Genomic DNA, 13,494 nt, shown 5'->3' with positions numbered 1-13,494 from the left:
ACATGTGCCAGGGGCTGGGGTTGTGGCTCAGTAGTAGAGCACTTGCCTAGCATGTGTGAGGCTGGGGTTCGAGTCTCAGCACCACATAAAGATAAATGAATAAAATAAAAGGTCAATCAACATCTAAAAGGAAATTTTTTTTAAAAGGAACATGTGCCAAAGGTTTTATTTATTTCATTAATCAAGAAATGAGTAAGGTGTTAGAATCAGTTAAAAAAAATCCTGAAGAAATATGTAAGTGGAAAATTAGGCATGCCAAAACGAATCTGTTTAATAGATGCAAAACTGGCTTCTGTAATGGGCAAAGGAAGTAAGTTGTGTGTACCTAGACAAAGTTCGTTCCTGTGCCTTTGGAAAAGAATTATTTGTATTCCTATCCATTGTCTACAATTAATGTCATAAAACAGCTCCAAGATAATGAAAGGTAAAAAGTATATTAGGCAGGACAACAATAATTCTTTGAGCTTATTTCAATCACAATTTTTTCCTGAAAATACAAATTTTGACTTTTTGCCCAGAGCTGGGCCCTCTCCCTTTTGTAAACCTAAAGGAATTCTCAAAGGGAATTCTCAGCCATTCCTCCACTATGCCATCAGCTTCTGGCCGTGACAAGACCTTTCTAACACCATTCCCATCTCCACATACCACTGCATTTCTCTGCTGCCTCAGCAGCAAAACCTCTGGAAAGATTTGTCTGTTCTCACAAACTTCAGTTCTTTCCCTCCCACTTCTCAGACTACTCGTTACTTCTGTGACCCTTGGGATTCACTGGAACTGCTCTTGAAAAGGTCACTGACAATTGGCTCCAAAGTCCAGTGGTCACTTCCGTGCTCACACCAGCACAGCAGCCGTTAGCCACTTCGCCTGGATGCACTTTCTTTAGTTGATTCCAAGGCACTACTGCTGGGTTTCCTCCTACCTTCATAACTGTTCCTTCCCGGGTTCCACTTCCCATCCCTCCTCTGCTTCTTCACTGACTGCCGGAGTGTCCAAATCCTCAGTTCAGGTCCCTGCCCCTCTGTACTTGGTGAGCTCCTCTAGTCACGTGACTAAATACTCTTTTCATTTTGACGACTCCAAATTCACATACCCAGCCCAGATATCACTGCCAAACTCTAGACCCACCTGTCCAATTAACTACTTAATATCTTGCTTTGATGTCTAATAGACATCTTAAGTTCAGTGTGATTAAAGGTGAAATTCTTATTTTCCTCACCCCTCACCTGATCTACCTATAGTTCTCCCACATTTATTTTTTTAACTTAAAAAACCGTGAGTCTTCTTGGCTTTTCTATGACATCTCACAAACCAGTCAGTGGCTCTACCTTCAAAACATGTTCAGAATCCATCCCTGCTGTCACCACTATACTATCATTCTGGTGTGGGCCACCATCATTTTTTGCCTAGATGACAGCAATAGTCTCCTAATTGGTTTCCCTTATTTGCTGACTGATTCTTCACCCAAGCCAGTGTAATCTTTCAGAAATGTAAATGAGGTCATGGTATAGCATGCTCTCTCCAGCTCCTGATTTCTCTCAGATCATAGCTAAAAATATTTATTTATTTATTTATTTTAGTTGTTAAAGGACCTTTATTTTATTTACTTATATGTGGTGCTGAGAATCAAACCCAGTGCCTCACACATGCTAGGCAAGCACTCTACCACTGAGCCACAACCCCAGCCACAAGGCTTTACTAACCCACGAGGTCCCATCATCTGGCTCCTGGTCTTGCCCTCATTCAGCCTTGCTCTATACAGGCCTTTGTGATGTTCTTTGTAAATATTGGTCAGGACCTTTGCACTGGTTGTTCCTGCTGCCTGGAGTGCCCCTCCCCAGATAGCCACATGACTGTCGCCCTTTCTTTCTTCAAACATCACTGTATTAGTTGTTCATTGCCGTGTGACAAAGAACTCCAAATCTTGCAGCTTAAAACAACAGATATCTATTCACTCACAGCTGCTGGGGTCAGGATTATGGATGCAGCTTAGCTGGGTGCCTCTGCCTGGAGAATTCTCTGAAATCAAGGTGTCACTAGGGCTGTGGTCTCTTCTGTAAGTTCAGCTGAGTGAAGACCACTTTTAAGCTCACTCCTTGGGTTAACAGGAAGTCAGTTCCTGAGGAGCTACTGAACTGAGAGCTGGGGCCTCCCTCACTTCCTTGCCACATGGACCTTCTTCCACAGAGCACCTCCTGGCAGGGTACCAGCTTCTGTCAGTTAAGCAAGCAAGGGCATCCGAGAAGGGCATATCCCAGTCTTAGAAATGGCATCCTTTCACTTTGGCCATATTCTATTTGTTAGTCAAACCCACACTAAAAGAAAGAGGATTATACAAGAAAGACCAAGAGATGTGGATTATTCGGGACCATCTAAGGCTGTATATCACAGTCACTTTCTCAGCAAGGTGACTTCCTATTTAAAATTGTAACTGCCACCTACACCCTCACTGAGTTGCTTGTGTGTCCCCCACCTCATACTTTGATTTCCTTTTGCTCTAGTGAGCAATAATAAATGCTCACTCTGAGCTGCCGTTTTCAGGTGGTTTGTAGCAATAGCAAACTTATGCACTATGTTCTAAAAACCAAAAAAACTACAATGTATTTTTTCACTTACGGGTGTCATTTGTTGTCTGTGTTCCTGTAATGGACTAGATCTAAGCTACATGAGGGCAGGATTTTGGTTTGATTTGGTTTGTTTTATAGATGGATCCCTGACACAAGAAGAGTACCTGATATGTAGTAGACACTTGATATTTATTAAAGGAATAATTTATTGTCACCGTCATGTGTATAAATTATTAGTTCCCTGACTTTACTGTTACAGAATTGCAATGTTTTCCTTGTGAAGATTGAACACAATTTATATTGACATGAAAAACAATCATCCAGATGTGCATCTAAACTACCAAGAATCCAGTAACTATTCTGAGAAATTAGGAACCATAATTAAATTAGTCAAAAGGAATGTTTAGGTGTTCCTAAAATGTTATGATCCCACCTACATCTTTTTACCAGGTTTTATAAGAGAAATGCAGCATTCATGAGAAATTGGAACGTGTGTGCGCGCATGCACATGTGCACATTGTGTATATACACGCATATATACATATTCTTCCAAATATTAATATTAAAATATGTTTGGGGAAGATGACAGTGATCAGTCTTTAACTTGGAGTTATACCTTTAATAATTATTCCTCTCATAAACTTAAATATCTAATCAGCACTTTGAGATTTCTTCCTTTCTGACCTCTAGACCTTTTACCCATGATCTGCTGTTAACTCTGATTATGACTTTTTGACATGTAGGATTGTGTAAAATCTTTGAGGTTTTTAAAAAGAGCCCATGCTAGAGGAGTCGTAATCGAGCAAATGGGAAAGAACTTGTTCCTCCACAGTGTCATCCCTCCTTTGAGTTTGTCCTAATGGAACAAAAGTAAATAATTTTCAGTGCAAAATGTGGTCAAGGCTTAATAATGGATGGGTTTAGCTTTGTCAAGATGAATCAGTATTCCACCTAATTGTCAGAGTCAAATAGTACTTCCAATTCATTTCTCCTTTTCCCTCTGAAATTATCTGTGGGATTTCCTTTCATAATTTTACTTTCAAGACATGGAAGCAAACTTTAGATTTCTGGATAGCCATGCAACTAGGGATTAAAGCAATTGGGAGGAAGGGGCAAAGAGATAGGAATGGCTTCTTCCTTCCCATACTTCATAGCGTGATTCTGAGAGTGAAACCAGAGGACATTTTCTGTTAGGTGCCTTCCATGAAATCAAGCTTAAAAGCTTATAGAAGCTTACAGATGGGAAAAACAGCAAAATCCCTGAATTTTCTAAATAATTTATTAGTCTATTGTATTATACATTTACCCAAATCTATTTTGAGCCTCTTATTTATAATTTTGGTTAGTAATATCTTTGGTGACCTTGTATCCTCTAAGTCTATTACACAACTTTGTACCAAATTAGATCAGTTAAATATCTTAAAGGAATGCCTATCTATTTCCAACTCTGCAAGTTACCACTATGAAAACACAAAAAGAGCAATTTATCTATTCAAGCACATTTACTTAACTTCTATAATATGCAACACACAGAGGTAGACCCTGAGGGGAATATAAGGTTATATAAGACAAGATTCTGACTCTTAAAAACAGCATGCATTTCAGTAGGAAGAGGATGCAGATTTATCAACCACATATTGCTTTAAAATTAAGGTCATAGAGGAAATCTATCAGTACCCATCATTTGCCCAGTCACTCTTCTATATATAGCCCAAAACCCAACGCTTAATAGACTGTATGACCATATGCAGGGTCAGCTTTAAGGGCCTGTTACTTGTGCAGTTGCGCCAGGCCTCCCTCACAGGAGAGACCCAAGCTTGGTTTAATCCTTTGCTGTTGCTATCTGGAAATTATTTTTTTAATTTTTTTTTTCATAGTCGTAGATGGACAGAATGCCTTTGTTTATTTTTATGTGGTGCTAAGGAGGGAACCCAGTGTCTCACAGATTCTAGGCAAGCAAGCACTCAGTCACTGAGCTAGAGTCCCAGCCCCTTGAAATTTTTAATAATTTTATCTTTGAACTTGTGTTTGGTAAGTGAAGTACAATGGGACAATGGAGCATGCTCGTGAGCAGTGGGAACACCAGGGGGTAATGTGTGTGTGTGTACAAAGAGCTCAGGTAGTGTGACACACCGCAGGCAGCACATGCTTCGAGGATATACAGGGTGCAATTAGGCCAGGATTTGGGCAGCCATCGCAGCAGAAGCAACAGTGTGGCAGCAATGGCCATGGTTCCAGAGATAGGAAGAGGCTGTCACTGGGACTTAAACTTGCCAGAACTTGTAGTGGGGGGGTCACTTGCCTGTCCCTCCTCAGAGCTGATCCCTGCATCACTTGTACAGATATTAACTCTTCAGCATATACATAAACATTGTCGTAAAGCATATCAGGGAATTATTAAAATTCTTAAATGATTTAGATTACCTAGTTTTGAAAACTGCTGCAACATTGCAAAGCTATTAATAGGCTTAGAAACAGAAACTGCAGTTGAAGTCAGGCCCAGTGGTGAGCACCTGTGGTCCCAGCTACTTAGGAGTCTGAGGTGGGAGGATCACTTGAGCTCAGGAGTTCAAGAGTTCAGCCTGGGCAACACATGTGCAAATCTATTTCTGAAGCACATGCACACATGTGCATGCGCACACACACAGCTGGGGATGTAGTTGCCTAGTATGCACAAGGCCCTAGATTTGATCCCCAGCACTGCAAAGAAAGAAATTACTTTTAAAAATCATCATATTCTACAGAAAGAAACTTCTTTTTCTTCTTTCTATGTTGCCCAGACTGGTCTCTCTCAAGTGACCCTCCCACCTCAGCTGCCTCTTAGCTTGGAACTCCAGGTGTACCACAGGGTTTGGTTCAAGAACATTATTATTATTATTTGGTACTGGGGATTGAACTCAGGGCCTTGTGCTTGTAAAGCAAGCACTCTACCGAGCTATAGCCCCAGCCCAAGAACATTATTTTTATATGAAGAATGAATCAAGTGGGGCGCAGTGGCTCCTGCCTGTAATCCCAGTGGCTCAGGAGGCTGAGGCAGGAGGATCATGAGTTCAAAGGCAGCCTCAGCAAGTTAGCAAGGCCCTAAGCAACTCAGCGAGACCCTGTCTCTAAATAAAATACAAAATAGGGCTGGGGATGTGGCTCAGTGGTTAAGCGCCCCTGGGTTCAATTCCTGGTACCAAAAGGAAGACAATTTAATTTTTTTCTCTTGTAACTGGAGATACAATGACAGAATGCATAAACAGACTTTTTGAATCTTATGTACAAATTATGAAGCCACTTTCAGTTTCTTGTATGACCTCCACAAATTTGAGGAAACATTTCTTCGTGTCTGCAGAAACATTAAAACAACACTGCAAAAATTTATATTTAAAATTAAATTCAGACTTACATAAAATTAACTTGTATGAAGAGTTAAATCTGTTTAGAAAAATTATTCCACAAGAATCAACAACTACAGAAGTACTAAAATTGATATTTTGATATGATTTATCAGAAACTTATCTGTGTTGTCAGTCTAAGATATTCTTAACAGTTGTGTCAGCACAAAGTTCCTCTTCAAAATGAAAAATTATCAAAATTGACTTCCGATCTTGCATTTGCCAAGAGTGACTAGTGTTGCTTCAGTCACATTGAAAAGAGAAATTGTATGACATGAGTTTCCTATCAATTAAAAATGAAAGGAAAAGTATACTTTTTGATGAATTTGCAAAAAAAGTGAGCCAGAAAGTTTTTGATAATTAATCAAGATTATCTTAGTAATAAATTGTTAGTTTAATATATAATATAAAATTATGATAACAAAAATATTATTTTGGCAATTCTTAGTTTATGTGGTTACTCATGTATCTCCATTATCCCTATTATAGCAGCATCTTTTACTACACTTTTTTCCTGCTTTTTGATCGGGGGGAGGTTCCACATTTTCATTTTGCATTGGGCTCAGTAAATTATGTTGCCAGGCCTGAACACAGATAAAAGTATCACTGATTTTTGTTATAATCATGTCTTGATGAAAGTTAAGGAATGCCCATAAATGCTTAAGGAGTACAGAAAAAGAATAAGAAATCCAAGAAAATGCATGTTCTTAATGTATTCCATACAAATGTATCAGGTAGTAGGTATTTAATATACGTTAAGAGTAAAACAATGTACTACCATGGGCTATAGTGCAGAATACAGCATAAGGTTTGTGTTTGTGACTGATGTCACAAAAGAACAATTTGGGACAATACCTTCAATGCATGGCATCATCATTAAAATATTGATTTTGCTATTGAAAGCAAGAGTTTGACAGAAACATTTATTCAAATAAGGATCAAATTCAAGATTGTCTATCAGCATTCTATAATTTTCCAGTACGAAGAGTTATTTTTTCAAAGATCAGGTAAATGAGCACAAGGACATGGGCCCACTTTTTATTTTTGGTTTCTTCAGGAATGATAGCTTTCAATGAACTTTACAGTAGGAACAAAATCACAATAAAGTTGTCTTCCTTTTAAAAATGAGAAAGCAGGGAAAAGAACTTAAACCAGGTAAACCAAATTTGCTTCCTATGGAAAGCTAACCAAGATCCACTGAATTATAATTGTTTTTATTTTTGTGTGATGGTAGTTGCATAAAACAAATTTATTGCAGAAAGTTTTATAGAGCTAGGGCCTTCCAAGAAAGTGGCAAAGATCCCATCCCTTCAAACCCCAATTCTTGTGATCAAGTCAGAAAGATTTCAGACAAGTTGCTCAGAGTAACAGGCATGAGTTTATTAAAGAGAAAGGGAGATGAGAGTGGGTCCTCTCAAACAGGAGAGGGACAGGGTGCCTCTTTTGCACTCCAGTTCTATTGGGGATCCCAAAGAAGTTCCCAGAGAGTCCTACCCAGGTTCACCTCTTGAGTTTGACTGACAGCAAGGTGGCATAAGACTTGCAAGTCCCCACTGCCTTGACAACTCTAGGTCACCTTGGCCCATGCTGACCAGTTCTAACTGAATTCTTAACCATAAATTCTTATAGATTTTGTGGTTAGAAGGAATTATCCTTATCTCTGTGAGTTTGTGAGTTTTGGGATCTGGTCTGTGAAAAGGGTCACAAGTGTCTCCCTTTTCAGGGTAAGTTGGGTTCCTCTTGAAGGGTTATGGAAAATAATATTCCTGTAAGATAGCCCCCGAAGAAAAATAGAGAGAGGTGCGGCTTGGGAAGAGGGAGAGAAACTAACCAAGGAACAATGGGCCCTGAGGAAAAGGGGCGAATACTGAATGCTGGGTCCTAAACCATGATCTTCCCCCATGCTAATCAGTCCTAAACGGAAGCACAGCAAATACCAATGGGCAAGATTTGAGTACTCATCCCTGGGATCTGGACTCTTATCTCCCCAGACAACACACAAAGGGTTTCAACCTTTTTACAACTACCTTCCTAAATTAAAGTTTTAACCTGTTGAACTAGCCCTGACTGTCAAAACTGCATGTACACAGCTCCCAATAATTACATCATTGTGCCCTATAAAACCTAAATCCCTTCTGTAACCGGTGGCCATTTTCCCATCCAGAAAATGGGCCCCAATGGCACCCAAGTCCGGGAAGGAATAAAGGCTTCTCTGAATCTGTGGAGGTCTGCCTCCCATCCTTTTGCACTTACACCTCTTATCAACATTATTTCAGGCCTATGTTTGTCCTGCAGATAATATTAGTAGTTGGCTGAGGAATGTGACATAGCCTGTCCACTTAGGCCAGGCAGAGATGCAAGTAAATTGCTTCTTGGAGAAGAAGGCATGTGGGCGTCAGCACAGTGGGCCCATTTTATAGAATTATTCCCTTAACCTTGTGTTCCCACCATTTGCACCTTTATGTTAAGAAACATAAAAAGATGCATAGTTACCCCAAACCATTTTAGTCCTATTTTCTCAACTTTTAATAAAAATTAAAATTAAGGATTCCTAAGTTATGCAGTTTGTGTGCCAGCGCTTACATGGAACATTTCAGTCACATGTGTAGTACTTAAATTGCTCAAATAGACTCAGAAAATCTGTGTAAACGTGCAGTATTACAATGAGAGACAGCGTAAATACTGTTTTAAAAATTAGGAAAAAAAATTACAATCCATATAAGAAAAAATGTTCATGATATGTAAAACTTGCTTAGGAATTAGTGACAACACAGCTTTCACAGCATGCCTCCATTTTCTAGGCTGGCTGACTGTTTCAAGGTCAACTTTGAAAGAGAAACACAAGTTGAAAAGAACTGTGTGAGGAGAGTGTGGAAAGTCTCATTCCTTTGTGGAGTGGGACAGGGTGAATGGAATGGCTGGTGATTACAGGCGGAAAAGGCCAGGGGCATTTTTCTTTGCCTCAATTCATTACCCCCACCCCACCCCCATGCCCGCCTCCAGTCACTCTCTAAATCACTACCTAGCAACAGAAGTTTGGGTTTTATCAAATAGCATTCCATTGGCCAAGTGGTTTAAAAAACAAAAACAAACAAACAAAACCCCCAGGGCTATCTCTTTATGAACAGTCTCCTGGTTAAGTGGGACTTTGAAACTTACTGCAGGTCTTGTCAGGGTGTATTTGTGATTCCAGTTAAGTGGTGCATTAGGGTATTTTTACACTGTGGGCATATAAAGGGTTAACATCCTTGCTCCACCATGTAGAGAAAAGATTGCAAACTGGCAGGTTCTAAGGCAAACCCAGCTCAGAGTTAAGTACTACTCTACCACATTTTTTAAAAATTTTGAATTACTATAATGGTAAACTTAACGTGTCAACTTGGCTAAGCCTTTTGTTAAAACATCAATTTAGATGTTGCTGTGAAGAAATTTTGTAGATGTGACTAACATTTACAATCAGTTGACTTTAAATAAAGGAGATTACCCTCCATAATGTTTGAGCCTCATAGACTCAGTTGAATGCCTCAAGAATAAAATTTGAGGGTTTTTGTTGTTGTTGTTATTGTTGTTTGGAAAAGAAGGAATTTTGTCTCAGGAACATAACAAAAAACATTGCCTGTGTTTCCAGGCTGCTGGTCATCCTAAAGAGTTCAGATTTGTTTTCTATCTCCTATTGGTTCTGTTTCTCTGGAGGATTCTGAATGATACAGTTACTATGACATAGACTATTAATTGCTTATCCCAAGCCTGCCTATGGATATTGTTATGCTCTAGTTCATGTCTTAGATGTGCTTTAAAAAAGTCAAGGAGTTGAAGTTGCAAATCGCTATTTGTCATTAACTTATATTTCAGTTGGTTAATGCCTTTGTTTTAATTTTGAGTGATCTTCAGCTGTCTCAGTGTGAAGTTTCTGGTTTACATTTCCTCTTCTCTCTTTTTATTTCTCCCTGCCTTGGATCTTTTCCAAGCAGCCTTTACTCCATGGACTATTGAAAGAGGAAAAAAAAAAAAAACAAAAAAAACAAAAAAACCTTTTAATTCATCCTTTAATGGTTTTGGGGTGCTGAGGGTCATCTTTCAGAGAGTTCAGGAAATGGGTCACTTCTTCCCTACATCTGGAAAGTTGAGGATAAAACTGAAGAGGCCAGGTTGGAAGGAGTGGTTAGGTCTGGTAGCCAGGTGGGCTGGTCTCGTATTGACTTTCAGATTCAGGAGTTGTTCCACTCTGCTGCAAACAGTGTTGGGCTTGGGGCAATCACTGGAGAGAGAGAGAGAGTAGATAATTTTTTCCTTGTGGGCTGTCTCTTCCAAAACAAGAATGCACAGAAGTAAGCCCAAGATGCCATTATCCTCTCCACATTTATTCTGTGTCATCAGAGGTAGAATGGGTAAGGCATAGAGAGAAGCCAGGAAATAGTGTTTTATAGAAATCTGGACTGGAGAAAGGACATTCTCTAAAAACTGATGGAAATGTTCATCATGAATTAATTGACTTGTCCTATATGTCTGAATTTTCATAAATTGGATTTTCAATTCATAGGGCACCATTAAATTCAACAAACAGAAATCATGCCCAATTCTGCCACTTGCTAGTTGCATAAATTGAGGAAAATTCCTTGACCCAAATCTTGAATTTCTCATTTGTAAAAATGACAGTAATCGGGCTGGGGATGTAGCTCAGTAGGTAGAGTGCTTGCCGTGCAAGCACAGGGCCCTGGGTTCAATCCCCAGTACCGCAACAACAACAACAAAAAAATGACAATAATAATACCTACTTTATGAAATAACTCATGCAACATTCTGCTCTACCTGGGTCAGAATAAGCACTTGATAAAAGTTTACTACTACTCTAATGATACTAATTACCATTACCATGTTGGATAATATGCAAGGCATAATCTTACCATCTAGAAACCTTAAGATCCAGTAAGGAGGTACTCCAGAGTTCAGTCCCTAGAAATCTATGCATTAAAGACTGGGTCCCCAGTTCAGTGCTATCGAGCTATTGGAAGGTGATAGAAACTAAGAGCTGGGGCTTAGTTAGAGTCTTCCAGTCATTGGGGGTGGTCCGCAAAGGAGATAAGGGAACCCCAGTCCCTTCCTTTTTCTCATTTTCCCTTTCCAGTCATGAGGTGAAGGGCTTTGCTACACCACACTTTTCCCAACATGATGTGTTACCTTGACCCATGGACCCAAAAGCAATAGGGCCAATTGATCATAAATTGAACCTCCAAAACTGTGAACCAAAATAACCTTTTTCTCTTTATAAGTTTATTATTTTAGGTGTTTGTTACAGTAACAGAAAGCTGACTGATACAAGGCAGGAATTAAGGAAGTTAAAATAAGCTGGGGCTGAGTGTGGTGACACACACCTATAATCCCAGCAACTTGGGAGGCTGATGCAGGAGGATTGCAAGTTTGAGGATAGCCTTGGCAATTTAGGGAGGCACTAGGCAACTTAGTGAAACACTGCCTCAAAATAAAAAATAAAAGGACTGGGGAAATATCTCAGTGGTAAAGTACTCTTGGGTTCAATCCCCAGTATCAAAAAAAAAAAAAAAAAGTTAGGGGTATAGTTCAGTGGTAGAGCATGTACTTAGCATGCACAAGGTCCTAGGTTTGGTCCCCAGAATCAAAATCAATAAATAAAATACAATACAATACAGTGTAATGCACATATAGGAGGTTTTCTTACCACAAGAAATCACCTGCTAGTGATTACATTTTAGTGAGACTGTACTTATGTAGGATAGCCCTTAAAAACTCATCTGGAATTGATTTTCCCACATCCTTATTGGGTAGGAGTCAAATAAGTAACTTCAATTTTTCTTCAATAAAAACATCAAAAGTTCTCCTATGTTTTAGTTTTTATTTTTATTTTTAAATTTTTTTTCTTTTATGAGAGTTAGTCCAGCAAATAATAGAAGGATAATGACTAAATTCAGGTAAAACCTGAATCCAGTCCTGATATAGCACTGCTGAGCCAGGATTCAGAAGGTAGTTATGGGGTAATAGAAACAGTTAAATCACATTGGAATCTGTCATTTGGAGCCTAGCTTGGCAGAGCTACAGGGCCCTGGGATCAGGGTGACACTGGAAGAGGCTGGACAAATCCCACTGTGGTCCAGACTTTGACACTGTTCTGTTGCGCGAGTTACCCCTTTGGGACATTTGTTTATCTCTATAAGTGCTTTATCTCCATCTCCTGCTAAACAGCTTTGCTGCCTTTCCTCTGAGCTACTTCGTGCTCAGCAGCCAGTGCTTCAGCATCCTGCTCTATATCCCATGAGTCCTCACTATCTTTCTGCTAAAGTGACCAGAATTTGGCCAGGAGCCCTTCCTGTAAGAGAGCCACTGGCAACTAATCCCAGAAAATAAGTCAAGTACCTTCCAGCAATCAGGGACATGACCAGTTCACATTCACAACAAGGTCTCCCTAAGTCACAGAGGCTGATTTTGAACTTGTGATCCTCCTGCCTCAGCTTCCCAAGTAGCTGGGATTATAGGTGTGTGCCATCATGCCGGGCTCATGGCCCTCTTAAGCAAGGCAAATGTTGTATTCAGTAGGGGAGGTGGCTGAAGGAATCTGGACTTCCAACATTTTTGTTATTTCTGAATTGTAAGGGCTCAAATATTTGCACTCCAGGGATGAAACAGGAGTTGCACACCAAATGGTGTAGGAGACATCCTGTTTCTTACACAATAACAGAGGCATAAATTAAGTGATGAATTCTGTAAGGGGAAGTTCTGGGAAAGACGGAGAGTCTTTTTTAAAACAGGTTTTGACAGTAGCAGTAGGACTTTACAAGGAAAGAATAGAGGAAGGGAATTAGGAAGAACAACACGGACAACAGTTTTATTAACACACATGACATAAAATGGTTTCTTCAATTAACTCAAAGTAAATTTACACCCTTTGCCACAGACTGGTTTTTTTTTGATTAATTTTTTGTTCCATTAGTCATAAACTTTCTTACCTCTACCCTGTAAAGGTTTAATATATGCAAATATATGTAAAGTACTTAGAATAGTGCCTGGTACATGGTTAAAACTATTTGTTCATTTTTAAAATCAGGGGCTGGATCTCTTATACTTTTGGTAACTAAGTAGCTGAACTCTTCTTATCATAAGATGTAAATAAATTCTCGAGCCTAACCAACTGTCCTTTCATGTCTTTTAGCCTTGCCCACCTCGACCTCTATCGTGCAAAAGTGCTCAATATTCAATTTCAAAAGCCAGACGTTTTAAGAAGACAGTCCCAAGGTGCAGCACAAAACCAGAGCATCCAAAACGGAAAGGTATTCCAGGACCAGTTAGAAGTTTTGGGTTTGGGGCTATTTATGGGCAATAATATCTTAAGACAAGGCTTGAATTTTTTTTTTTTTTATCTCTTTCTGAATCCCATTACAAAGCTCAAAACAATAGCATTCCGAATCCTTAAGAACATTCTCTGCAGCAGGATGTCACGCCCAACCCGGCTAGGTGTGACAGTTCTTGCGGGTAAGTGCCACGTAACTAGCGGCGCTGGAACTAATCCGACATCTAAAAAA

Source organism: Sciurus vulgaris, assembly GCF_902686455.1.
Source record: "Sciurus vulgaris genome assembly, chromosome: 9".
Classification (NCBI taxonomy): domain Eukaryota; kingdom Metazoa; phylum Chordata; class Mammalia; order Rodentia; family Sciuridae; genus Sciurus; species Sciurus vulgaris.
Note: the sequence above shows the minus strand (reverse complement) of the source record.